This window comes from Tinamus guttatus, unplaced genomic scaffold (assembly GCF_059628265.1).
Source record: "Tinamus guttatus ecotype Peru unplaced genomic scaffold, ASM5962826v1 Tinamus_guttatus_pri_ptg000374l, whole genome shotgun sequence".
NCBI classification, from domain to species: domain Eukaryota; kingdom Metazoa; phylum Chordata; class Aves; order Tinamiformes; family Tinamidae; genus Tinamus; species Tinamus guttatus.
In genome coordinates, this window is record NW_028288908.1 from 270,485 (window position 1) to 297,990 (window position 27,506).

The window sequence follows — 27,506 nt, forward strand, 5'->3', positions numbered from 1 at the left end:
TATGGGGGTAGGTGGAGTGCAAACAATGCGTGTTAGTAAGGAGCTAGTTCAATGCTGTATGGCAGATGGCAGATGTTGCAGTATTAAACCATATGTCACCAATGCACCAGTATCGCTGCTAGGATGAGACACGCTAAGCCAGCTAGGTGAGTGATTGGTTACTGATCAACAGGTTTTCTAGGGGCGGTCACTGGGAGAGAGCGACCGGTGATAAAATTATCCTGGACGGCTAGTACACCTGTCTGGGTCGACCAGTGGCCGCTGTCTACAGAAAAGGTCACTCACTTACAAGCATTAGTACAAGAGCAATTAGAAAAGGGCCATATACAGCCTTCAACTAGCCCCTGGAATACGCCTGTCTTTACTATCCCGAAAAAATCTGGGAAGTGGCGATTGCTGCATGATTTGCGGAAAGTAAATGCAGTTATGAAAGATATGGGAGCATTGCAACCAGGCTTAACATCGCCTGTGATGATCCCAAAAGACTGGGACATCTTAATAATCGATTTAAAAGATTGTTTCTTTACCATACCATTGCATCCTGAGGATCATGAAAAATTTGCGTTCTCTGTACCTTCCGTGTTGCAGATAGTTAGGGTCCGGCGGCCGGAAGATATCGCGCTGTACGGAAAGATAGGGCCCCTAATAGCCAATAGTGTTTAGTCTATGATGTAAGCAGGCGGATGTGACGTTGTAAACCTTAGCTATATAACACCTTGTTATCCATCAATAAACGCCATTTGCAGCATCCTCATATTGGTGTCTGTGCTCTTTGGCCCGAGCACAGTTTGGGCGTGCCTGGCCGCCTCGGCGGACGGAGTCGATTGCCAATGTCAGGCAACACCTCCGTTAACAAACAAGCCCCTATGCAGCGATATCATTGGGTAGTGCTTCCCCAGGGTATGAAAAATTCGCCCACCCTGTGCCAGCTCTATGTCTCGTGGGCATTAACTCCCATCGATCAGATACACCCTGAACTAATGATCTACCATTATATGGATGATATATTAGTAGCTGGAAAGCATCTGGAGGCAGAAAGTCTGCTGACAGAGATGAAAAAGATCCTAGGAGCGGGAGGTCTACAGATAGCGCCAATGTCAGGCAACAAGTGGTGACCCCGACGTGATACTCCGAGGTGGCGGACCGCAGGCAGTCGAGGGATCCACGGATCATGGAAGCGATAATCAAGGTCGTATTATCGTGTGCTCGGGAATGGGGAATTTCTATGAAATCGAACGCAGTTAAGAGCTGCATTGAGCGGCTCCTTGAAGAAGGGGCGGTTAACAATGCCAGGGAAGTTTTATTCCCTCAGCACTGGCAGAGATGTACCACCGCGTTAACGGAATATGGTATGTCTAAAGGGAGTGCGAAAGATCTAAAGACATGGGGAGTGATACGGCAGGTCCTCCAGAGAGCGAGGGAGGAGAGGGAGACTTGGAGGGCAGCACGGGAGGCGCTCGGGAAGAGCGAAGCAGTGGGAGTGCAGACGGAGGCTGATGAACAGACCCTCTGCAAGCTTTCGATCTGGTGCAGAGAGAATGGGTTCAAAGCCGAGCCCCACCTGGTATTCAAACCCGATGTGAAAGCCAAAAGCAAAGTGGCCATCGGAGCCACGGCAGCCTTTGCAAGCACTTCAGGACTGGGACCGCCACGCCACTGAAAACCGCTGGTGTTTGGAGATCCATCGCTAACCCCCCCGCCCGTGCCTGCCTCTGTGCCTGCACCTGCGGCGCCTGCACCGTCTGTGCCCCCGCTTCCGCTTGTTAGATCGCCTTGAAAAAAGGAGAAAGGGGGGCTGGGGAAGAGAAGGCGAATGAGATCAAGGAAACTTATGTTGCTGAAGGCTTGATGAAAGCCAGGAGGGAGGTGCAGAGGAATTTGATTCATCTTTTAAAAGTGGGGGTTGAAGAACTGTAATGCTTTAAGTGAGGACAGAAACCGTTATTAGGGCTATTATTTCTATTTGCTATGTTCATCTCTATTATGTGTTGTATCCTTTGTATATTGATGCCGACACGAGGTATGGTTGAAAGGTGGAAATTTGTACAATCCGTAGAGTCATAAAACTATTGCGCGAAATAGAATCCAAGACCCTGAGAAAGAAGATGTTTGCCTGCCCAGGCTGAGCGATAAGGAGTGCGGAGGCGGCTGCCCAGCCAGGCTCAGAGCCGACCTCCTCCAAAAGCAGCTGAAGGCGGCTGCTCGACCGGGCTTGTAGCCAACTTAACTGCAAACATCCTCTAAATTAGTTTGAAGGTCAAACGCCCGAGAGGGAGGAAGATGAGAAAGGCAGGACCCTCAGACTGACAACTGGGACAATTTACTGGCATGTGCACCTGCGTACCCAGGAGGGAAGGTTATGTGACTGAAGGCGGAGTTTGTCCGCCCCCCGGTCTGCCTGCTGGCACGTACTGGCCCTACATGGCAGGATGCACCGGGCATAAACAGACAGAGCAGAGAGAAAGGAGGGGTGAGACTCCTAACACTGAGACCCACGTTGTCTCTGCGCGGACGCCCGCCGAGTTAGGAGCCTGTCAGCATCCCTCTAATCTGCCAACTCGAGAGAATGTTCAGTCTCAGTGTCCTGCCGACAACCAGTGGAACTCACTAGTGGAGTGCACAGCTACGTGAGGTTGTGCCACTGGATGGAAATTGTGTTTGTGCTGTTTGTGTCTGTGGTCTTTAGATCTTTATTGTGTAATATATATCAGCAGAGAGGGCTAAATAAGCACAACAAGAAAGTCCAGAATTTGAAAACGGGAAAGTCAGGAATAACTTAGACTACGGCGTCCCCCCCCCACCTCCCCCGCCCACCCCCCCCCACCGATGGAGGACTGGGAGCCGTACTCTGACTTATATCCTTGGACAGAGCTTAGGGGAATACTTGCTAATTGATTTAAAAGATCGTTTTTTCACCATACTATTACATCCTGAGGACCATGACATAGTGGAATGTATGAACGAAACGATGAAATGCCAGCTACAAAAAAAAAAAGGAGAATTGGGAATTATGCCTGCAGAAAAATTGGCAAGAGCAGAATATGTTTTAAAATTTTTGAGATTGCCTTGCCCCAGGATGGCCTAGTCCCTCTGATGGTCAAACACAGGGCTGGGCTAAAGGGAGCCCTGACAGAAGTAAAGTCGGGTCCGTGTAAGGTGATGCTGAGAGACTGGAACACGGGAAAATGGATGGGACCCTTGGACTTGATAACCTGGGGGAAAGGGTATGCTTGTGTCATTACAGATACTGGAACCAGATGGGTGCCAGCGAAATGGGTGAGACCTTGGCTGGAAGCAAACTCGGATACATCAAACGTAGCAGGCAGGCAGCTGGTACCCTAGCTGTGGAAAGTGTGAGCCTGCAGAAGAACAACATGGGAGGAAGAAGTGTTACTGTTATTATTAGCTGTATATTGTTGCTTTTAGGAGGTAATGTTGCTTTTAACGCTGTTATAGAAGCTGATGCTACTTTTAACACTAATGGATATGTTATGCTTCTTAGGCGTATTGTTAATTATACCCAAATTAAGAGTTGTTGGCTTTGTGGAACAGCAGATCAACTTGATGCACTGGTGTTAGGTATTCCTTTGAGCAACTGGCCAGACCTGAATCCATATAGCCTACTCAATACATCATATCAGTGCACACAGGAGAATGTTGCAACGGAAGGAATGCTCTGAAATCCCGATGCACCTCACGGTCGTCTCCAACCCAATCTCGGTGTTTGCCCTCATCATGCAGTGGCAAAAGAAAAAAGGGGGAGAAGACTCCCTTGCAGTTTTAGAATGGATTTTCTCCTCAGTTCAACTGCGCAAGAGCGTGACCCCTCGGTTGGAAGCGGTGGCTCACATGGTCTGCCGTGGGAGAACTCGGGTGCTGGCAGTCTCGGGGGTGAGCCAGCGGCGATCCACCTTCCCCTGCAGGCGGCAGATCTGGAATGGGCCTTGCAGCACTCGACTGCGCTGCAGTTAGCGCTCTTGGAGTTCCCTGGGGAGGTGACTTCGGAAAGGCCTGCAGGAAAGCTTGGCCACTTCCTCACCAGCTATTCGTGGGTAGGAAGACCAAAGTGTGTAGAAAGACCTCCGTGCGATGGCCTCGCGGTATTCACGGATGCAGAGAAAACCTCCAGAAGGGCGGCCATCACCTGGAAGGAGAAGGACCTATGGAAAGCCCACACCCTACAAGCGGTGGAAGGTGACTCGTTGCAGACTTTAGAATTGGCGGCTGTCGCATGGGTGCTGATGCACTGGAAGGACACCCCGTTGAATATTTTATCGGACTCCCTGTACGTCGTTGGAGTAGTACAGCGAATTGAGGATGCTCTTTTGAAAGAAACTCGTAACCAGTGTGTTGCCTGACATTGGCAATCGACTCTGTCCGCCGAGGCGGCCAGGCACGTCCAACCCGTGCCCGGGCCAAAGAGCACAGACACCAATATGAGGATGCTGCAAATGGCGTTTAATATACGCAGGCTGGATCTTATAAAGGTAGCAAAGGCGGAAGCATGCCTATATAGCCAATAAGCGTTGCTCTTTACCTAATATGGCATATGCCTTAGTTCCCTATTCTTCCCGTACATCGCGAGATCTTCCGAGCGCCGTACCCTACACCAGTGATTGTTCCAGCTGTTTCTACAAATCAAAAGAGCTGTGAGGTGGCGTTTGACGGCATTCTGTGCCATCCACGTCCGGAGCCACCAATGGACACTAGGTTTGGGGGAGGGTAACGATTGGGCTGACCAGTTAGTGAGCTTGGTGCGTGAACATGGGCCACTGAATCGTTTTGAAATCGCCCAAATTGCTCATGAACAGTTCCACGCTAATGCCAAAGGCCTGATCCGGATGTATGATATAACTGTATCCGATGCCTGTGGAATTGTGCAGGCCTGTCCCCAGTGTAGTCATCATGGGCCAGGTCTGGGCATTGGTGTGAACCCCGGGGGCCTGAAGGCATTAGAGATGTGGCAAATGGACATCACACATGTACCTGAATTTGGACGCCTCAAGTATGTCCACGTGTCCATAGACACCTACTCTAAGTTTGTGTGGGCCACAGCGCAGACCGGCCCTACATGTCTGCAGGCATCTAACCACATCTTTTGCAGTCATAGGCTCGCCCGAGCACATCAAGACGGATAACGGTCCGGCCTATGTCAGTGAGTCTGTCCGATGCTTTCTGATGCTTAACCTGATAGCCTTCTATGATGAAATGACCAGTCAGGTGAGGGAGGACCGAGTGAGGGGCCGAGAACCAATCGGAGCGACCGTTTGAAAAAACGCGCCTCCGTGAGTAGGAGGCAGGGCGAGCTAAGGAGGGGGGAAAGTAGGCGGGGCTGGAGCCCAACGAAAAAGTACCGGAGCCCGGAAGTGACCAGTCAGTCGAGTTCCAGCTCCAGCTCCGGCTCGGACACTGGTGAGGATGGGTGGCCCACAACTGATTCGAATTTGGGGAGGGAGAGAAGGAAGGTGAACGGGGCTGGAAGCCAAAGAACTAGGAGCCAGGGTATTCCCATTAGAATTGGAGAGGAGCCGCGAGGGGAAGAGGCCCTTCTCACGGACTGGAAGGAAATAAAGATCGCGTGTGCCGAGTGGGCCCCATCGGCCGTGCTAGCGTTCCCAGTCCGGGTGACGGAGGCGGGACAGAGGGTCTACTCGCCGATAAAATCTAAGGATGTGCAAACGATTGTTAAGGCAATTGCGGATAAAGGGATTAATTCTGCCATGGTCTCAGCCCTCATAGATGGTATCTTCGGGGGGGGCGATATGCTCCCGTTTGATATAAAGCGAACTTGTAGACTAATCTTTGATGGAGCAGGGATGATCGTTTTCAGACAAGAATGGGAAGACAACTGTACAAAGTGTTTAGCCCAAGTAACTGGGGCAGATCACCCATTACACGGCTCCAGCCTGCAGCAGTTAATGGGTGCAGATCCAACAATGATCACCCCCCAGGCGCAGGCCCATGGCCTGCGGGCCCATGAAGTTATGGCAACTACTCGTGCGGCCAGAGAAGCTATTCGCACAGCCTGTAGAGTCGTTGCCAGACCATCACCATGGTCCTCAATAAAGCAAAGTGAAAGTGAGAGCTTTACACAATTTGTAGATCGTCTCCAAGCAGCGGTCGGCTCTTCGGCCCTGCCTGCGGAGGCAAAAGGCCCGGTCGTAGTGGAATGTTTACGCCAACAATGCAATTCCGCAACCAAAGAAATCCTGCGATCATTGCCGGTAGGGGCAAGTATCGCAGACATGGTTAAGCATGTTGCAAAGGAAGAGCATCTGACCCCAATTCAGGCGGCTGTTCATGCCGCAATAGCCAACGTAATGACATGTTCTAAATGTGGCCAGGCAGGCCACGTTGCAGTAAACTGCCCTTGGCTGGGGGACTCGCTGGCAGTGCTCCCCCCATGCCAAAATCGACCCAAAGGTCGCTGTCAGGAAAGATGGCAGAGTCAAGTGGTGCCCGCTTAAGTCTATTAAACCAGACCTTCAAAATAAAACTAATGAAAATTGTGAGTTTCTGTTCACAGGACCGGATCATCGGACGCCCCGGTGATAGGCGTCCCGCCCGAGCCTGTGAGTTCCACGCCGACCGAATCCAGAAAACAACAAAACAGCCTCCGCAAGAGGGGGCCGCGATGCCTTTGCGTGATCTTAATTTTGCAGCTTGTCACTATAGGACAGGTAGAATCACATCAGCCCTTTAAATGGGTACTTGAACAGATGGAACAATCTCGAGCAATTAGTACAAAAGTAACTACAGGGTCACCAATCTTCGATGCCATGCCTTGCCGGCCGGCGCCCGTTGAACCCTGTTCCAAAACGCAGCTGGTACGAGGGTTGGTTCGCCGGTTCGCTGTGGTTAACCACCCTGATATCCACCTTGATAGGGCCGATAGCAATGATTATGATGACACTGATCTTTGGACCCTGTATATCGAATAAGCTCATGCCGTTTGTCAAGAGTCGGCTAGAGAAGGTTAACATCATGTTAGTGGAACGCCGACAACGGCTTTAAGAATATATCCACTCAGTATTACCCTCAAGTTATCCCAAGGTACACCCTATTCCTACACCCCCGGTATTACCTGTCATCCCCTACCTTCTACACTTTGTGCCTTGTGTTTTTATGTCAAGTTTATGATACATAATTTTGAGATTGTTATAAACTATAAGCATAGAATAATATAATACTAAGAATAAGTAAGAGTAATATAATAATAAAAGTAAGTAAGTAGAATAAGATAAGAATAAGTAAGAATAAGATAGTTATATTTTAGCTAGTTTTGTTATGCACAGGGAGGGGGGAGATGTTGCAGATAGTTAGGGTCCGGCGGCCGGAAGATATCGCGCTGTACGGAAAGATAGGGCCCTTAATAGCCAATTGTGTTTAGTCTATGATGTAAGCAGGCGGATGCGACATTGTAAACCTTAGCTATATAACACCTTGTTATCCATCAATAAACGCCATTTGCAGCATCCTCATATTGGTGTCTGTGCTCTTTGGTCCGGGCACAGGTTGGGCATGCCTGGCCGCCTCGGCGGACGGAGTCGATTGCCAATGTCAGGCAACACCTCCGTTAACAAACAAGCCCCTATGCAGCGATATCATTGGGTAGTGCTTCCCCAGGGTATGAAAAATTCGCCCACCCTGTGCCAGCTCTATGTCTCGTGGGCATTAACTCCCATCGATCAGATACACCCTGAACTAATGATCTACCATTATATGGATGATATATTAGTAGCTGGAAAGCATCTGGAGGCAGAAAGTCTGCTGACAGAGATGAAAAAGATCCTAGGAGCGGGAGGTCTACAGATAGCGCCAGAGAAAGTACAACGGCAGCCAGCTTGGCAGTACCTGGGCTGGGAGATTACCAGAACAGTTGTTAGGCCACAAAAGCTCTTTCTGCGAACAGAAGTCACTACCCTAAATGATGTGCAGAAGCTCCTGGGCGATATTAATTGGGTACGCTCGGTCTGTGGTATTTCCAACGCGGATATAGAACCCCTCATACAACTCCTTCGGGGAGGAGGCGGAGTTGATGCCCCGCGTGAGCTTTCCCTCAAAGCAAAGCTAGCACTACAAAAGGTATCCAAAAGGGTATCAACTGCATATGCCAGTCACTGGGACCCTGATGAACCGCTGGGTTTGCTCTTGCTAAACCACAACCACTACCCGCTGCTGCTATTGATGCAATGGTTTGAGGATAGAGATCCCCTTCATATACTCCTGTAGAGAAATGCTGTGCTGAGAATCTGCACTGTGCTGGGAATCTGCACTGTGCTGAGAATCTGCACCACCTGCGCCTTGCTGATAATGTACTGGGGAGTGTTAGTGAGTTGTCCTTGGCCGGCTGGGAATGGGGAGCTATGTGGGAAAGAGTAGTTAGCCGTTTCGGGTAAACAACTTTGCAGAGCTGGGAAAGAGCCTATGCGGCCGGGACATAGCAACCTCCCTAGCAACCAATCGTAGCTAACCTGGATATCCCTCAGATGCTTGTAGGTATAAATATATGCGCACTTCCGCTAATAAACGGAGCAAGATCTAAACTCATATTGGGATCGTGTCTTGTAATCTGGCTCGGCTCCCGTAAAGGCCTGTGCAGTTGTCCTGCGCCTGGTTCCAACATACTCGAGTGGATTTTTTTTGCCTATTCAACCCAAGCGTACGGTGACAGCTCATTTAGAAGCTTTTGCACAGCTGATAATGAAAGGCTGATCTTGGGCAGTGGAAATAGCAGGATTTGAACTCAGTTTTATCGTTGTGCCATTGGCTGCAGAATACCTACAGTGGGCTTTACAGAACTCTGTGCCACTTCAAGTTGCCCTCTTGGACTATCCAGGGCAGGTTAGAGTCCACCTGCCACCCCATCGTTTTATGGCCGCGGTCAAACTTGGACAGTTTGAGGAGCGCCCTCCTCGGCGATCCCCACCGCCGGTTAAGGGAGTGACTATATTTACGGATGCCGGAAGGAGATGACAGAAGTCAGCATTAACCTGGAAAGAGGGAGCCGTCTGAAAGGAAGTGGTGCTATTGGACTTTAGTGGTTCCACTCAACAACTAGAATTACGTGCTGTCATCATGGTTTTTCAGCGCTGGCCGGATCAGGCCCTGAATGTGGTCTGTGACTCCCTGTATGTAGTAGGTATTGTTCAACGCATGGAACGCGCAATTCTGAAAGAAGTTGGCGATGCAGCTCTGTTTGCCCTCTTTAAAACACTCTGGCTCACACTCAACATACGCAAGGCGCCATATTTTATTACACATATTCGGAGTCACATGAATTTACCAGGTGAGCTGTCTGAGGGAAACCAACAGGCGGATCGGCTGGTAGCTCCAGCATGGACAGGCCCCGGCTGGATAAGTTTCAACAGGCTCAGCGTTCCCATCAATTTTTCCATCAGTCTGCTAAGGTGCTACGACGACGGTTTAACTTGACAGACGCTGCAGCACGAGGGATTATACAAACTTGCCCTGATTGTCAGCAATTCACGGGTGGCTGCCCGACTGGGGTGAATCCCAGAGGTACCGGTCTGTTGGAACTGTGGCAAATGGACGTTACCCATATACCAGAGTTTGGCAGACTAAAATATGTCCATGTGTCGGTCGACTGCTTTTCTATGGCCGTCTGGGCCACGGCACAGACGGGTGAATCCAGCAAATATGTCCAATGCCACATGCGGGTGGCTATGGCAGCATTGGGAGTCCCACAAAGGGTAAAAACTGATAATGGGTCTGGCTATGTCGCACGAGGGACACAAGAGTTTTTCCATCTTTGGGGCATAGAGCATGTTACGGGCATTCCACACTCCCCTACTGGGCAGGCCATAGTGGAACGTATGAACCAAACGCTGAAACGCCAGCTTCAAAAACAAAAAAGGGGGAGAATTGGGAACTATGACTGCAGAGAGATTGGCAAAAGCAGTATATGTTTTAATTTTTTTGAGATTACCCTAGGACAGCCTAGTCCCTCTAATGGTCAAACACGGGGCTGGGCTAAAGGGAGCCCTGACAGAAGTAAAGTCGGGCCCGTGTAAGGTGATGCTGAGAGACTGGAAGACGGGAAAATGGACGGGGCCTTTGGACTTGATTATCTGGGGAAAAGGGTATGCTTGTGTCATTACAGATACTGGAACCAGATGGGTGCCAGCGAAATAGGTGAGACCTTGGCTGGAAGCAAACTCGCATACATCAGACGTAGCAGGCAAGCAACTGGTACCCTAGCTGTGGAAAGTGTGAGCCTGCAGAAGAACAACATGGGAGGAAGAGGTGTTACTGTCATTATTAGCTGTATATTGTGGCTTTCAGGAGGTAATGTTGCTTTTAACGCTATTATAGGAGCTGATGCTGCTTTTAACGCTAATGGATATGTTATGCTTCTTAGGCGGATTGTTAATTATACCCAAAATAAGAGTTGTTGGTTTTGTGGGACAGCAGATCCATTTGATGCACTGGTGTTAGGTATTCCTCTAAGCAACTGGACAGACCTGAATCCGTATAGCCTACTCAATACGTCATATCAGTGTACACAGGAGAATGTCGCAATGGAAGGAAAGCCCTTTATACTTCAATTGGTTAGTAACACGGTGCCTTATATATATTATAACTTATCAGGCCCGAATCTAGGCACCTTTCAAAACAAAACAGGCCATCGGACGACCATAAAGCTTAAATTGAACCATAGCGGGGATATAAATTCTGCAAGTAGCTATTCTGTGGGAGTAGGAGACCAACACTGGAAGAGCCACCACGAATACATATCTAATATTGATCAGTCCTGAAAAATACTCACGGATGGCCAAGACATTTGGGATCATGCAAAGATTTTGCATAAAGTCACAGACGATGAGGGTCTGTCATGGTTGGACAATTCATGAAATGGATGGGGAATTTCGGGATGGTTTCGCTCGTTATTTAGAAGTGCTGGAATGGTGTTGTTGATTCTATGTTGCATTTTACTAGTGGTGCCTTGTTTATTGAAATGTGTATCCAATATGATTGAGAATGCTGTAAAGAAGGTTTGGCTGGTTCAAGAACAAAAAGGGGGAATTGTGGGAGCATATCTAAGTAATGGATGCTTCCCAATAGAAGACGGATACGATGAGCCGGACTAAGACCAAGGCGAAAAGATCGTGGGAAAGTCACCAGCTGCAAGAACACAGAAGTAGGAGAGGAAGAACCTGTAAACAAGCTTATCAGTGCAGGATAGAGGACTGTGTGTGGGCCAATCATGTAAACGCGTGCCCCGATATCTATAGCCAACCTAGTACGGTAGAAGACGCGTGGACAGTAGTATGCAACCAATCGCAATGTAAGCGTACGCGTGGCTAGATGACTTAACAGAAATGTAGTAGATAAATAGGCTGCTGTAACGCGAATAAAGTGATTTCTGTTTGACTCATATTGAAGCCTTCAGGAGTTGTGTCTGGCCTCCTGCACTGGATGGGGGCCAATCGCCGTCATTAGTGTGGCGGTAAGCAAGACCCTCGGCTACCACAGCAATAAGACTCTTCCCGCTTCCGTCCACTCTTCGCAGGGTGGACTGTACATACACGTCATTAGTTAACCCCAAAAACCTCGAGGCATCGACATTGTCATTTATCACCCAATCAGCCCCTTCTCCCATTAAACTTACCATCCAGGACTGTGATTTCTCCCTGGGTTGTTGTTTATATTTCACTAGCAGATTCTTAATATCTTCGGGGGTAAAATCGGTTAAATCATCCTGTCACACCACTTGTCCTGCCCTTGGCAGCACAGCTTTCCTTCGTATTACCGGGGCAGCTCGCCTTTTTGGTTTGCCCCACGATGGGCCGTTCTCCTCTGGTGTGGGGACTTCCTCGTCTGATTCCCAAATATCCCCATCCCAAGTTTCCAGGTCCCAGTCAGGGTCGGTGATAATAGTCCGCACCTGGCTCCCCTTCTGCCCTGGTTTTCTCCCTCTCCTGTTCTTTACCACTCATGTGTCGCCTGTTTAGCACATTTCTCCTCCAGGAGCTCCCTCTGATCATTCACCTCCAGCAGAGCCTGCCTCTGCACCACCTGGGTGGCTCGGACTGCCTGTAACTGCTCTTGGAGGAGCTGATTCTTCTCCTGTTCCTGCTTTAGCTGCCCCGCTAGAATCTTACATGCACACAGCAGAGCACCTCCCATCCGACTGGCATGTTCCAGTCGGACCGAGTTGTTAGTATGGTCAGTCTCCCCAAACTGACCCCAATACTGTAAAACCGCCATGGGGTCCTTCTGGGTCCATGGTTCTGGAGATACGCGGGTGCAGGTCTCTCATCAGTTCCACACAGCATTCCATGGTTCTGGCCCCCATTCCGGACGCTCTCTCGGAGGTGCAGCCTCCCTGCAGTCGCCAGTGCTGCCTGGAGCTCTCCCGAAAAAGAACCACTGCATGTCTCACACACGATAAAGACCACGAACACAAACAGCATGAACACAATTTCTATCCAGTGGCACGACCTCACCTAGCTATGCACTCGCCTTAGTGAGTTCCACTGTTTCAATAGCAGAAACATTTTCTATCTAGTGGCACGACCTCACCTAGCTATGCACTCCACTAGTGAGTTCCACTGTTTAATTGCCGAATCCTCGTCACCAATTATGTTCTGAATGGGCTCGGGATTCGGCAAAAATCACACAGAACGAGGTGACTACATCGAGCATTTATTCAGGTGAAAGCACATTAAAGAAGCAAAGAAAATGCTAAAAGAAAATGGATAACTACTCATGAGGTGATACCTGCCAGCGGGAGACTGGACCCAAACATCCTCTCGAGCTGGCAGACCAGAGAGAGAGTTGCTGACTGGCTCCTACGGAGACAGAGTAGGCCTCAGAGTTAGCAGTTTCTTCTCCCCCCCACTCTCTCCGCACTGTCCACTTTTATGCCCGGTGCATCCAGGCACGTAGGGTCAGCAAGAGGCAGGCCGGGGGGGGGGGGGGGGGCGGACAAACTCCGCCTCTAGTTGCGCACCTCTTCCCCCCTGGGTCCGCAGGCGCACACACCAGTCAGGGGTCCCAGCCCTCAATTCGAGGGTCCTGCCTTCCTCCTCTTCTTCCTCATTTCTGGGTGTTTGGTCTCCAAAGCTAGTTTAGAGGACGTCTGCACTTAAGCTGGCTACAAGTCCAGCCAAGCGGCCACCTTCAACAGGTTGCCGAGGGGGCTGCCTGTGGACCGGGCTGAGCAGCTGCATCCCTGCTCCTTATCGCTCAGCCTAGGCAGGCAAACATCTTCTTTCTCAAGGTTTGGCCTCTGCTACCCGTAGGAGATTGTTCTGACTCTACAGATCACAGAAATTTTCATCTCCAATACACAGACGGACGGAAGGAAGGGAGGAAGGACGGAAGGACGGACGAACGGAAGGAAGGAAGGAAGGAAGGAAGGAAGGAAGGAAGGAAGGAAGGAAGGAAGGAAGGAAGGAAGGAAGGAATTGCATCAATACTTTTCTCCCAGAAGCACTAAGTACTGTCTGTGAGAAGAAAAAGATAACCTGCAAGATATTTCCATTTTTTTGAGAAGGTTCTTGAATTTTGCATATAATTTTTGAATAATTATCTCCCCAAAACGTTGAATTTGAAAATTAATTTTCTACAACAAGCGGTGCTGTTTTGTAAACAGGAATATCATGTATAGTCTTCTGTCTGTCCACTATTATTGTAGATCTTTTTATGTATTAAGCAATCAGTGTGGGGTTATGTTAGTTCATATCGTCTAGGCTTACTGGTATTTAAAATAACCATCTGGTAACAAGACTATCTAACAAAAACCAGAAGTAAACCATCATTCTCTAATTAAGATACAGGTTACATCTTGAGTTTCAGCTATACTAAGTTTTTCATGGCAAAATTTTTGTTAACAGTAGAAAATGTTAATTGCTGTTAAAATAAATTTGTGAATTATTTTGCCTTTCAAAAAAGAGTCAAGTTTTCAAAGTGATTGGGCAAAATGTCATTAACAGTTGGAAGAATAACGTTTCAAAAATTGATTTATCTTTTTATAAATAATGGTTACATCCCTAAATTGATTTATAAATTAATTACTGTCTTATTGGAATAAAAACCATCTTCTGTGGACATGATTGGTTAGTATATCACACTACTGATCATATTAACACTGATTAATAACTAACAATAGCTTCTTCCCATGTATCAACAGTCAGCCATTACTGAATGGATCTGGGATTGGTTAAACTTGCTGCCAAGTTATTTGGGACCGAATCAGATGACCTTCAGGGTGCTGCTGGCATACAGGTAATGGGATTCTGGAAACTGCACTTTCCAATTTTCTCTTTTACTTCATAAAGGTCAATGCACAGATATTTTTACTAGAGCAATTTATGAAATAAATTACATATTTTAAAATGATGCAGTTTTAAAATGGAAATACTTATAGTTTTTCTGCGTTTTATTCATGACAAGTTAGCTTATAATTCTTGTTTTGAGGACTTAATTTTTTTTTTTTGGCTGAGACCTGAGTCTTGGCTGATATTGCCCTTACATAGTGCTTTAAAAAGTAATGAATAACTTTGAACTTTTCCAAAACTGTACTGCTCAAGGAGATTTCAGCTGTATAGCACTGAACTTTGGGCAATGTTCAAGTCTCAATGAGGTCTAAATCCAGTGAGGGCATGAGAAGTACAGCTAGAAATAAAAAGTACTTCTTCAGTAGTTTTAAGATATTGGAGCACATTTTAATATCCTAACACTTATTTCTACTTGTAAAAAATGGCTGCTTAATTGATGAGCAGATATATTTATTTAACATATTATTTATTTAACATATAATAAATGAATGAATGATACTCATAAAATTCAGGTTGAAAGCTGTAAATATATAAATAAAACATTAAAATCTGCTGCAGATAGAGCTAATGTGCTACATTTGAGTATAACTTCTTGGATTAGAAAATATATATATATTCCTGACTTGGGCCAAATTTAAGTATGCACAAGCTTTCCTTCTTTTTGCAATCCCATGCTGTAGAATGCTCAACTGTTACTTGTGGTAATTAATACTTTCAGTTCTGGGAGTTTCTGATTTCAATTCCTCTTACAGGTGATAGTTATTGTCACTCTGGCTTTTTAACTTTGCATTTTAAGGTATTGGGAAATGCCCATAACCACATGATATTTACTTATAATTAATGTCCTTTCTTGCGGCCAAGGTTTTTCCTCTAATGTATCAAGTTTGATTTTTGTTAAGGGTATCTCTTTTTTTGTAGGCTATATTCTGTAGGGAATATCCTACCTTCATATCAGTCAGGATGTGTAGCTAAAATCATAGAAGTTACTGCTGAAGCAAGGGATTAATTTCATAATGCCTTCAACTTGTGCCTTAAATGGTGTTTGAAATGTTTGCAGTTGTTGCTGATTAAACTTCTCTAAAACAGTACTGAAATTTAATTCTAGTATCTGCACAATATCTCCCTTGAGCTGGAATCTCTTCAGAGTGCAAATCTATCTGAAAGGGAAATATATTTTGGTGATTTTTTTGGGGGGGTTTAGATCCCTTTTTTTAAAATTAGAGCATAACTACCACACATTTTTTACATGGATCGCTTATACACAATAGCAATAATATTTGTTCAATTTTTGTAGTTTTTTTTTAATATTGGCTGTTTAAATCCTTGTGAAAATAGGAAAATGTGCATGCTATGAATGGAAACATGCTTTCCCTCTTGCCCATTCACTCAGTTCTTCTCTAGTTGTCCTTTTTTACCAACTGCCAGAACAGGATGCGGTCCATGGTACTACATGGACTTCTTGGTCTGACCAAGTCATGCCATTTTTGTGTTAAATAGCAGAGACAATTCAATGCTATTTTTTTTCTTTGATAGTCCCCCTGCTGATTTGTAACACTTGTCCTTCATTAAAAATGAAGTGGTTTTCCCTTTTAAAAGAGACTGTAATAGGAACTTAGGCTGAAGGTGGTTCTTATACATCCCTTCATGTTGATGTCATGAGTATGAGCTAAGGGTTGTAGAAAAGTCTGCTGTGATTTGCTGATTTGCAGAGGGAGCATTTTCTGTGGGTGTTTCATCTTCTTGGCTGACTTAAGACACATCCTGTACTTTTTCTGATCGCTTTTAGAATGTGTAGAGAAGCCTCGTATATTCTTTCTCTGTTGCTCTCAGTATTCACGCTTTTGTCGTATCACCCATTGTCTGCATCTTTTCCTTCTTTTTTGTTTTTACTAGGTGCCCTAATAGTTGTCATCTTTTCTAATTTGAAAATGTCTCCATTCATTGCCCTTCTACATGATATGAAAACTCTCATCCAGAAGTGACATTTTGCAAGATATTAATGATTAGCTCATATATTTTATTATGCAAATTTTTAAGTACTACATTCTCTAGTTTACAGACCAACAGATCATTTAAACCTTTTATAAACATTAGACTTATCTGCTAATCCAGATATCTGCCAAATTTTTCAGCATCTTCACTACAGCTTGTCTTCATATCAGGTTATTTTTAGCACTGCTACAGTATGTCTGATCATGTTCTTCAACTGACTAGACCAGTTCTAGCTCGTCTTGTGCTTAGTCAAACAAGCTGGACCTAAGTAAGCCCTGTCTTTAGATGGTTCTTCATACTCCTAAAAATGCATTAATAGCAGTCTTGCTTGTGCTCAGGAGTTAGGGTTCAGGCTGAGTGGTTGTGTGTGATCATTTTGGCCTATGTCTAATGGATATATTTGGTATCTCCTAGCTCCTCCCTCAGATGAGCCCAATGAAACCACAGGCAGTGTTTGGAAAGAGTTAGAACGAGTTCATAAGAGTTAGAAGAGTTCATAAACTGCTACCGTGCTTTTATTATTCTCATCCTAAGAGCTTTCCCTTATCAGTTGCTTCTGTGCAGGCAAAAATATTTTTGTCTGTTCACAGTAGACAGAGCACTATTTCCTTTTTTATGCTTAAAGAGAAATATTGTCTATTGTATATGAAGGAAAATAAGCATGTTCTGCTCTCTTTTGTGCAAAAATATTAAAAATGCTTATTGGACTTGTTTACAAGGGAAATGCTCCCCTAGCCTAGTTCATGACTGAGATAAGAGTGGGTTATGGGAGCTTTGTCCCAGAGCCTGCCAAGTAGTAGGCAAATGGTGGTTAGGGGGAAGTAAAAGGCTTCTAGGATGGGTTAAAAAGGGAATGAGTACTACTCCTGCTGGCCTCATGTGTGCTTGAATCTATTCCACTCATTCCTATGACTCTCAAAGTAAAAATGTTTAGAAGATTTCCTTCAAATTAAGGCTATGTGTAGTTATTGGTGTTATCGTATTTAAACTTTATAGAATCATTAAGGTTGGAAGAGACCTTTAGAGATCATCTCAAATATAAAAGGTTGTAGGGAATAGCCTGTTAAAGTTGGGCAGTACTCAATAACAAAAAATTAATATTCATCCCTATTTGCAGTTCAGACCTTTAGAAATTATAACCATTTTTTCTCATAGGAAGAAAAGATGTTTTCTTTATCTTTCTAGTTTTATTTCTGTTGCATATTTTTCATAGTTCTAGCTGAACAGATGAAATGCAAGCTACACTTTTCAATTATACTTAAAATAATATTTGATTTACATAGGTTTGCAAAAATGTCCTGCACAGTTGCACAGATACATACTGCTTTTGTAGTAGCCTTTGCACTTTCATTCATGCTTAGATACATTAATTACCAAAAAGTTTAGGATTTATGAGTTAAATACATTTTGATGTTGTTTGTATTTATTTTCAGTAAAGTATCTCATTCAGCTTGTACACAGTTATAAAGTGTTAATATTTCACTTATATATAGTTATAAATATATATACAACTATGTATATAGCCATAGTGTTGTGATGCAACCCACCTTCTGCAGTTCTATAGGACTTTCAGCTGCATTGTATATATTGCTGTAGAAAATAAGTACTATCTATTCACTATAATTATGACAAAATAACAAGATATTTGAAAAACAAGTAGCTGTTCTCCCACACTGAAGTAATTTGCTGAAGGGCTTCCCTCCTTTGTGGTTAGTTGAGTTTCACAGAGCACTATGTACCAGTGCAGGGAATTGAGTAATTATTTTGTTGGAATGATGCATGTATGTACACGTGAGCAGAAGCATTCAAGCAATAACAGAAACAGAGAGAGAAGAATTTACAGCATGGCAAGGCCAAGGACAGCCAGGTACAAGATATTAAGAACAGGAAGCCTAACAATTTAAAAACTGAAAGGGGATGTGTTGGTTTACCATAAACAAAATAGATGAGAAACACCATGTTAGAGAAAGTATGCAAGTTAAAAACAGTATTTATTCAAGTGGGTAAGAACAGCCATGAAATAAGCGTACAGTGAGAATTGGATGATGATTTTCAACAGAACAGTAAAGCTGAAGAACAGTTGCTTTTTTTTTTCAGACAGTTTTTAATTTTTTTTCATTTGTGCGATGATGGGATCATAAATAGTTTTTAGGATGAAACAGGACTGACCCAGTAGTTTACCTCCAGTCATGCATTCCTTTGATAAATACCATCAGCTTCCTAGCAGCTTCTGAAAGTACAGTACAGAACCTGGAGTTGTTTATGTATGACTTCAGGGAAACTAGCAGACTATCAGTTTGTTCTATGCTAAAATTGAGTAAAGTGCGTTTTGTCATGCTATTACTACCGAATCTACACAAACACTGGCATTCATAGGATGTCAGACTTTGCTTAACGCAGTCCAGACTGCATTCTGTCCAGCAAATTGCTGGGCAGTCAGGTGATGTGCTAAGCTTCAGAAGATCCCTTTATGCTGAGGAAGGTGTGTTCATCTTGTGCCTCTCTTTGGAACATCTTTTTATGGATTTGGTGAGGCCTGTCTACTTGCCTTTTGCAGATGAATGTATTAATAAAGTTGTGGCATTTCTCATACTAGAGGTAGGTGATCTGATTGTATGTTTTAACATTGATTAAAGCTTAGTAAAACTAAAATTAAGTCAAGAATTCTTGTTTAGAATTTTGAATGATTGCAGGGCAAAATCTGCATAGCTCTTACATATTCTAGTGGATACACAGACACCATCTGTTGAGAATGGTAGCCATATGGTGAACTATTTATAGGAAATGCTTATATTCATTGTGTTGTTGATTATCTAGATATCCAGAAAATGCTCTTTTAAAATCCAGTTTATCAACACATGGAAAAATATATTATAAAGTTTTGAAATTGAAAAGATTGTCAGCAAACTGCATGCATTTTTTTTTATGAAAGGTTTTTATATGACTTTATACAAGTCTGAATCTGAGAAACAAGTGAAGACATCAAGGATATGAAAAGATAGTATACTCTGACAATATTTTCTGTAGGAGAAACAAATAGTGGAAGAGTTACTGTTGGCATGCCACAAGGATATAAGCCATAACTGCCTGGCAGAGGATGACAGTGTTATATCTATCTAGTGTGCTTTTGGCCGTGTTAGTCAATCCTTCTTCAACACTGCAGATGTCCTATTATGTGCCCAGCTATATCATGCATACCACACATAAGTGAGACTGAAGGTGAGACTTCCCATGTTCAATGTCCTGTAGACCTTGCTGGGGGTTCTCTTTCTCTTTCGGACAGGTTACTACATCCACACAGTGTATTGTTTTAAAAGAAAAACAACAACAAAAATATTCTCCAATAAGAGGTGCTAAAAAGCAGAGGACTGTTGTATCCCAGTTAACCTTAGTATTAAGTAAGAAGTCCCTCATGATTAAGTCTTTGCATATAGAGAGTATGGAAGTATGTACTGATAGCTGTTATAAGAGAGTAAAATCATTCTAAAATTACTTTAAGGTATTTTTGATACTATTTTCATTAAGTGGTTTGCATTAAAAAGCATTATGAAACATTAAGTATTTAGCATTGTCTACTGGGTAGAACAGGCCTGTGAGCTAGAATGCGTTTTTCTAACAATTCACTGCATCTTAGTTGTGCCATTTTAATTTAGATAACAACATTTGTCCATATTTTTATGTCCTTTGATATAATTTGATGAAAAAAATCCAAGTAAATGCAAATTGTTAGTGTTGTTAATAATGCATGTGCACATTTATTGTTAAGATTCGAATCTCATCTGTTTCTTTAAAAATGTACATTTATAACTAGGTATTTCTGTATACTGCAATCACAAATGATTATTTGAAAGTCTGTTTGATACAACAATATTTTATGCTGTTATCTAATTAACCTGGTGACTGGCATACCATAACATTCTGGCTTTTCTTAAAAATACATACATCCTTTCAATCTGCAAATAATTTGCCTTCCTTTCAACTCTGGCTCACATTCTGTTGCACAGTAAGGATTTTAAGTGGACATAATCATATTTGTCTTTTTCTTATCTCTTTTTCTTATTTCTGAGCCTTTCTGATCCAAGTTTACATTCTTGATATACAGTGATCTTAACCGATACAAAAGCTCTAAATGTGTTAATGCTGGCCTGAGTCCTGACTACTCCCACTGAACACATGACCTAGCTACTCATCTCATCTATGGACTTCCTCAGTGCACATGCAAAGGAAAAAGCTACAAGATGCAAGCCAACAAGCTAAAAGTCTGTTTTGTCCATTAACCTACTATTTCTTCCTTCTGCCTCTTTTAGATTATGAATTTTCAGCAAAATGCTATTAATACAAAATAAACCAGTTTCCATATAAGGTTCTGTATTTCTTTGCAAGCTGTAATGAGTTGAGATGTGGAAATTCTTTGTAAGATGGAGAGAGAATTATTAATATCAGAGTTCAATAGATAGAAATTCTGGTCCTGTAGTCACCTTTAAGTTTCTTTTGCATTACAAAATTACTTTTTAGCAAAACCCTGAGTAGAACCTTTCGATCTTTTCATGACTAAATTTAAAGATACAAAAACTACCATATAGAAACGAATCCTTGGGAACTGTTGATGTGCTGTCCTAGCTGGCACCTAGTAGTTCAGCTTTACTTATATGTCAGTAAGAGATCACTTTGCTAGCTTGAATTACCTTGCTGTTGTTTTATAGGTAGCTTTCATCAGGCCCATCAGTTTTTTCTTGAAGGAGATGGGAAACAGCTCCATGCTTTCTCTTGACCCAGAGATATTTGCTGTTGCTACTGAAAAGCAAGTAGTTAAGTTCTGGTTGTTGCTAGTACACACAGGTATGACAGACCTTCCCAGCTGTAGCATTCCCTGTCTGCTTTCCACTCTCTTTCCATACCAATATCTCTCCTCCACCTTGTTTGCCTTTTCAGATCGCTGCATTTCCCCTGTCCTGTCTAGCTCAGCTCTATTCAACAGTTAACTGCTTAAAGAAGGATGAAAAGTCCCAAAGTCCTAATTGACCCTCTCCCCAGGCCCTGTTGCCAGAGTCAAGCTGTCCTTTAAAAGTTTTATGATCATGACAGTTTTGAGTGCACTGCAGAGTTGGGCACTTGAACACACGTGCTCTTAATAGCTATTGTGATTTGAGTAGTCGTCTTAAAATCTGCATAGATACAATGGTTTGATAGTTTCTGAACTAGCATGCTGCCTGATAATCTGGCCTATAAAAACTGCTTTTTTGCTAAACTTTGTTTTGGGATCTAACAAGAAAGCTCTGTCTTTGTAAAGAGTTGGAAACTATTAAGGATCCTGCATTGTGTAGTAAAGAGGGAAATCAAAATTGTCATTCTAACAGCTGACACTGAAAAATGTCATTGAAGAAATCTTTTTTATGGTAGTCTTTAGATTGACAGGTTATGACAAAACTGCATTCATGTTGCTTGACTACATCTTTTGTCTAGTTTTACATGCTTTTTGACTTGTCTCGAAAATGACATATTGAGGTTTTCATTAGCCTTAACCAGGTGTGATTTTCTTTATGGAGGATACCTTGGTAGGACTACAGCTGAAGGCAAATAAACCAGTGAAGCTTAGAAAGGTCTTGGCCCGTCTTCAGATGGTAGCGATGAGTTGAAAGACTCATTAATCAACAGCCAAGTCACAGGTGTGATGGCTTTCTTGCAAACTGCCAACAGATTGTGAAAGTCACATCCAACACATGAAACTGTTAAACTAGACACACCTATAAACAGTCTTAAACATTTTTTTCTTCCACTTTTAGTTGAAAAAACACAACCCTAGGCTATTTTCATTATTGATTTAAAATAAAAATGTTTGTGCTTCTGCGGAAAGCTATTCAGTTTAGAAAACAAAAAAGTATCTATTTTCTCATTGCAATACAATAACAAGTGTAAACACAGTTGCAGTTTTGATTGCAATGCTAAGTTTATTTTTGACATTATATTTTTTGTACACATTAAATGTGAGTAAAAGCATTAACAGAAAAAATAATATAGTGTTTTCTGCATATAAATGAAATGCAATTTTCTTCATGATTTTGTATCCTTTCCTCCAGTAAAAAAATTATCTGGAGCAGAGTTTGTTATGCCATAATGCTGCCATGTAAAAAAGAAATCATAAAATGTAAAAGTGAAAGGATTCAGAAGCTCTTATTATTTAATCACCCAGATGTATGGATTTTTCACCTGTGTTGATGGGGAAAAAACATGGTAAGAAGCCAAACAATGAGATCTCCATACAATTTTTCCATATAATTCTTCCCTAAATTCTGTGTATCCCTTGGATTGAAGGACAGTATAGGCACAGATGTTTTATAGTTTTCCTTAATGTTTTTTTTCCTTTTTTCCCCAGATTATCCTTACATTAAAATACTCCCTTTCCTACTCCCTGTAGGAAAAAGGTAATTTTACTCTGTCAAAGAGCAAAGGATGTGAATTTGCTTGGATTTTTTGCATTTGCTAATTCATTAGTTTCCCTAAATGTCATCCTTTTTCCAAATAAGAGTGCTCGGGATAGCAGATATCTTTAAAATCTGAAGAAGATGAGAATCCTGTCCCACCTTCCCCTGGAATTAGGAATTTCTTTATGGAAGTCAGAAGATCTTCTGTTTCCCTCTTTAGCAAATCTATCTTAGTTTTGTACTTCAAATGTAGAAATTAATTTTAATTTGCATTTCTATTCTCCATTTTTTATGCCTAGATCACCAGTTGCAAAGCTGTTTTGTTCTTGCTCAATATAAATCAGTGGAATTGCATAAAAGTGAAATGTTTGCTGACTCAGCTTCACTTTAATGCACACAAAAACTAGGGAAGTAATGGTGCTGCATTTATTGATGAAGAAATAAGATATTATAGTAGTGGTATATCAAAAGGGATATCTGTTTTTTTCTGTACTGGGATCTGTAAGCGGATACTTGAATATACCTGTTTCTATGATGAATCTATGAATCTGTTACAAATGAAGAAACACATATATCCAATTACTCAACTCAGTGCCACTATAGCTTATAGGAGGGTTCCTAAACTACATACAGCTGTCATGTCACGTCACGCATTTTAGAAAGAACCTTTGTAATTTCTTTTTAATGGCAGTATGTTTACAAACAGATTTTACTGCTGGATTGGCTTGAATTGTATTTTGTTCTAAGTTTGACCATAGATTTTTGCCTATATTTTTTCCCATTAACTTTCAGTTGTTGCTATAACTTGGTAATTAAACACCCCCACAAAAAAATACCCTCTAGAATAATATGGAAATGTCCCTTTAATTGTACTAATAAAGACTGTGACACCTGAATTTAAATACAACCAAATTCTTCCCACTAAAGTGTTAATGAAATTAGCAATAAAAAAATAATGATTTCTCTTGGGACAATTACATGGGTAATTTAACAGCACATTTGGATAAAAACTGAAAGTGTTTGTATGATATATAGTTAAACCTTTGTAAACGGTATATAGAAAATCGAAGACTTTCTTATTGTTTCCAAAGTATAAAAGCAATCTTTAAAAGTGTTAAGTAGTGCTGCTTTTTAAAGTATGTTTATTCTTTCATTTCTATCTCGTATTTTAAACATCACATCGGTTAATATTTCATTTAGAGTTATTGTCAGACCATTCCATAGAAATAACATTTCAAAAACTTACAAGTCTCGAAGCAAAGGCATAAAGAGAACTGACTGTTTTCTTCCATGGCTCATAGTGGGAAAATAGTTGCTGCATAAGAAATTTTGATGCAATAGTTTCAGCATTAAAAAAAAAAAAATCCTCTTTTTTTCCAATAGTTAAATTATCTTCATGACTTTGGAATAGAAATATGCGACAATGACCTTACAGGCATTCTTTTTTAAAAGGGAGAAGCCATAATTTAAAATGCAAACTAGATTTTTATTAATACAGTAACACAATGTTAAGGATCTTTGGTACCTCAATGAATGTATGCTGGTCATCAGATGCTGTGATTGTACAAAGTGCAGAAATCAAGCTAATTGGGAGATGTTGCTTAATTCCTATTTTTGAAAAGGTCTGTCTCTTGTCTTGCATCTTCTTTATGTAACACCATTTGTTAAAGAAGCATAGGCATAATTAAATCAGCGTAAGGCAAACATGCCAGTACAAAGCATCTCTGTACTGATATGATTGTATCTACTCTGATCTTTTTGGTCATTTTAACAGTGGCAAATAGGCAAGAATGTAATATGGAGTCATCTTGCATTCTATTATTTTTCTTTTTCAATTTCGTTAGGGTTATATTGTTAGTTTTTTTTTTTGCTGTTGTTGTTCTTTTTGGATTTTGTTGTTGTTTTGTTTGTTTATTTTTCCTGGAATCATCTTTGGTATCTTTGGTTTGAGAGATGTGGGAATTGAACTGGTTTTAGTACATTTCTAAATGGTAATGGAAGAGTGGGCAGATGGTAGAATGTGCACATTTTTCTTTTTTTATTTCCTTTTTAAAATTGGAATCAGTCTTCATTGTCTAAGTAGATACCAAATCAGAGAAGATTCTCCCAAGTAAACATTGTGGATTAAACCGTATCTGATTTGCACATCATAGCTTTTATAGTCTTTACATTTTTCACTTTACAATAATAGACTTGCAAATAAAGAGCATTTTAATGTTTGCATTCGGTGCAGACAGGCTTGTGCTGTCTTTCCTTGCTCTATGCTGCTGCCATTTAAAAGCAGTAACTTTTCCAAAGTGATTTTTTTTTCCACAAAGAACAAGAGTAATTAATGTATTGTCTTTCATTATAAATGGGAACACATAAATACTTTTGGTAACTAGATCATTTACAGAATTTGTTTCCATGCTCTTATAGTTCCAAGACTATATAACTTCTATTTAAATCAATCCAATAAAGATTATATTTAACAGTAGTAAACTCTCTTGTTATTAAAAATGTGATTTTGCTGTTTTCATCATATATTGAAATAACTTAACATAGCCTTTATGGAGCAGCTGAGTTTAAGAAGCTGTTATAAGAATATCTTTGGATTTTAAACATAAAAATGAGCCTGGATAGATGGTGATTGTTTACCTTTAATGTTAAGGTCACCTTGCGCAATGTCGCTTGCTAAGTAATGATAAGCTCCAAATCAGTCTCTAAAATTTCATGCTCTTGTTTTTGGAGATTTTTTAAGAATATAAATTTGAATACTCTATTAAGTCTGACCAGTATGAGTAGTACTAGAAGTTGACCTAATAACTATCATCTTAAATGTTGTCTTTTTTGAAGAAAGGAAAAGAAAAATGCTTGCTTTTACTGATGATTTTACATAAACTGCTGTGTGTAAATTACTGGATGTGAATTATTAGGGTGAGCTAAGAATCTCACACTACTATACTAGAACAGAATGTAATACAGTCCTGTGGTGTGGGTTATCAAAATTTGCCCTGAACTTTCAATATTCAGTGTTTTCAATATTCTACCAAAAAAATAATCAACTTCTTATGAATGCATTATGTCTACTTTCCATATACTGTTAAAAATTTCTCCTCAAGTATAATAATAAAAGCTGTCTTTAAACAAACCAGAAAATATGATGTTTCATTACTTTTAGTTCTTTAGATTTGTTAAATGAAGATATCATCTAGATAAAAAATAGTAGTTTATACTAAGTATCGTCTGTCAGGTATATAGGTTTAAATTATGCTTTAATTTTTTTTTCCAAAGTTTATCTTCTCCCTCATTCCTACTCAGAATATGAAGTTGAATGCTAATTGTGCACAAACTTCAACATAGGAGAGGTCCAATTTGTCAGATTTTCTTTATTTATCTTGATGTTTCCTCTGTCTAAAAGAATTGGTAATGTGTTGACATACTATTTTTATATCATGAAGTCACTGTGGCTTCCATAATATTACTATTCAAAACTTGATATGAATCTCCAAGTATGTATTTATTTAATAAGAATTTAGCTGTCAAAAATGTTCTTGTAAAATAAAAGGTTCTGAATTTGAATTATGACTTTTGCAATAGATGAAAGAAGTGACTGTAATTTCAAAGGCCTTTTATAACATATTTGCTCAAAGAACTTTAAAAAACTACTGTCCTGTTATATATTTCCATATCTTTACAAAATAAATGAAAAAGGTTGCTGTGTTTTGCAACTTGGCATATTTCTGGAAAATTGTGTGTGTTACTGCCGCACTTTTAGTTATGCTGTCACTGATAGCAGAGCCCTTCCTTTGAAGTAGGACCAAAATTAGTCCTGAGGTCTCCCACCCTTGCTTTAGTAATGGGAAAAGGTTTCTAGAGAGAGAAAGGAGTTCTTGCAATCAGATATACAGTGCATGTGTAAAAGTAGATAGGCCCCAAAATGGCTAGCCAAGGCACCCGTTGTTCTAATGCTCTTTAATGAAACAGAAAGACAAGTCCTTTAACAAAAATTCAGACACATAGCCCTATGTAAGCTAATTTTGTTATGCCTTGTGAAAGCTCCAGAAATTCTGATAAGCATAAACTCTATTTGTTAGGTGAATTGATATTTGCTGCAACTGGTGTTTTTCTGGTTATTTTACGTTATAGCCACAAGCTGAAATGTGTTCTCTATCTCTCTCTCCCCTTCCCCAGCCCTTGAATGTGATTTCAAACATGCAGAAACTCGCTGTTCAGAATAATCATACATACACAATTTGGGCTAAAGCCAGGCCCTTTTGTTGTTGTTGTTTTTTAGATCCAGCCCCTATTTCAAGTCAGCCTTAACCTATGCTAAACAAAGACAAGCAAAATGGACATCGTATGTCTTTCAAAGATGTATGATCACTGCCAACAGCAAATGTTCCCTTCCTACTTAATAACTTCCTAAAAAAAAATCCATGTGTGCATTGAAGAATAATGATAACAGAATGGCATTTTTAAGGGAACTCAAACTTGAGACCTCTTCAAGAAAAGGAGCAATTGCAGCTACTCTCAGCCACTTAAAAAACTAAACATGCTCTCAAAGACTCAAGTCTTTCTGAAAGTCTTTCAAGACTTTGTAGAAGACTGAAGTATAAGATTCATAAAGAACAGTTCTCTTCATTGTTGCCTGCATTTGCAAACAGGCTGATGGAGATTCAAACAACTGAAAAAAAAAAAAGTCAAAAAGAGTCACCTGGCAAGGGGTACTGCTTTTCTTTATTACCTGTCTTACCAACCAGGAAAGGCAGTTGACTCAGAACAGGGTTTGTGTGTTGAATTTTGT

The 27,506-nt window shown here is 41.6% G+C and overlaps 1 pseudogene across 1 annotated transcript in view; it reads left to right on the top strand.

Annotated features, from left to right (window-relative positions):
• Window positions 1–27,506, top strand: part of LOC104566650 (uncharacterized protein KIAA0825-like) — a 284,921-nt pseudogene that overhangs the window by 98,648 nt on the left and 158,767 nt on the right. Inside the window, exon 13 of the transcript XR_015913687.1 lies at window positions 14,159–14,253. The product of XR_015913687.1 is annotated as an uncharacterized protein KIAA0825-like (transcript). The remainder of the gene's footprint in view (window positions 1–14,158; window positions 14,254–27,506) is intronic.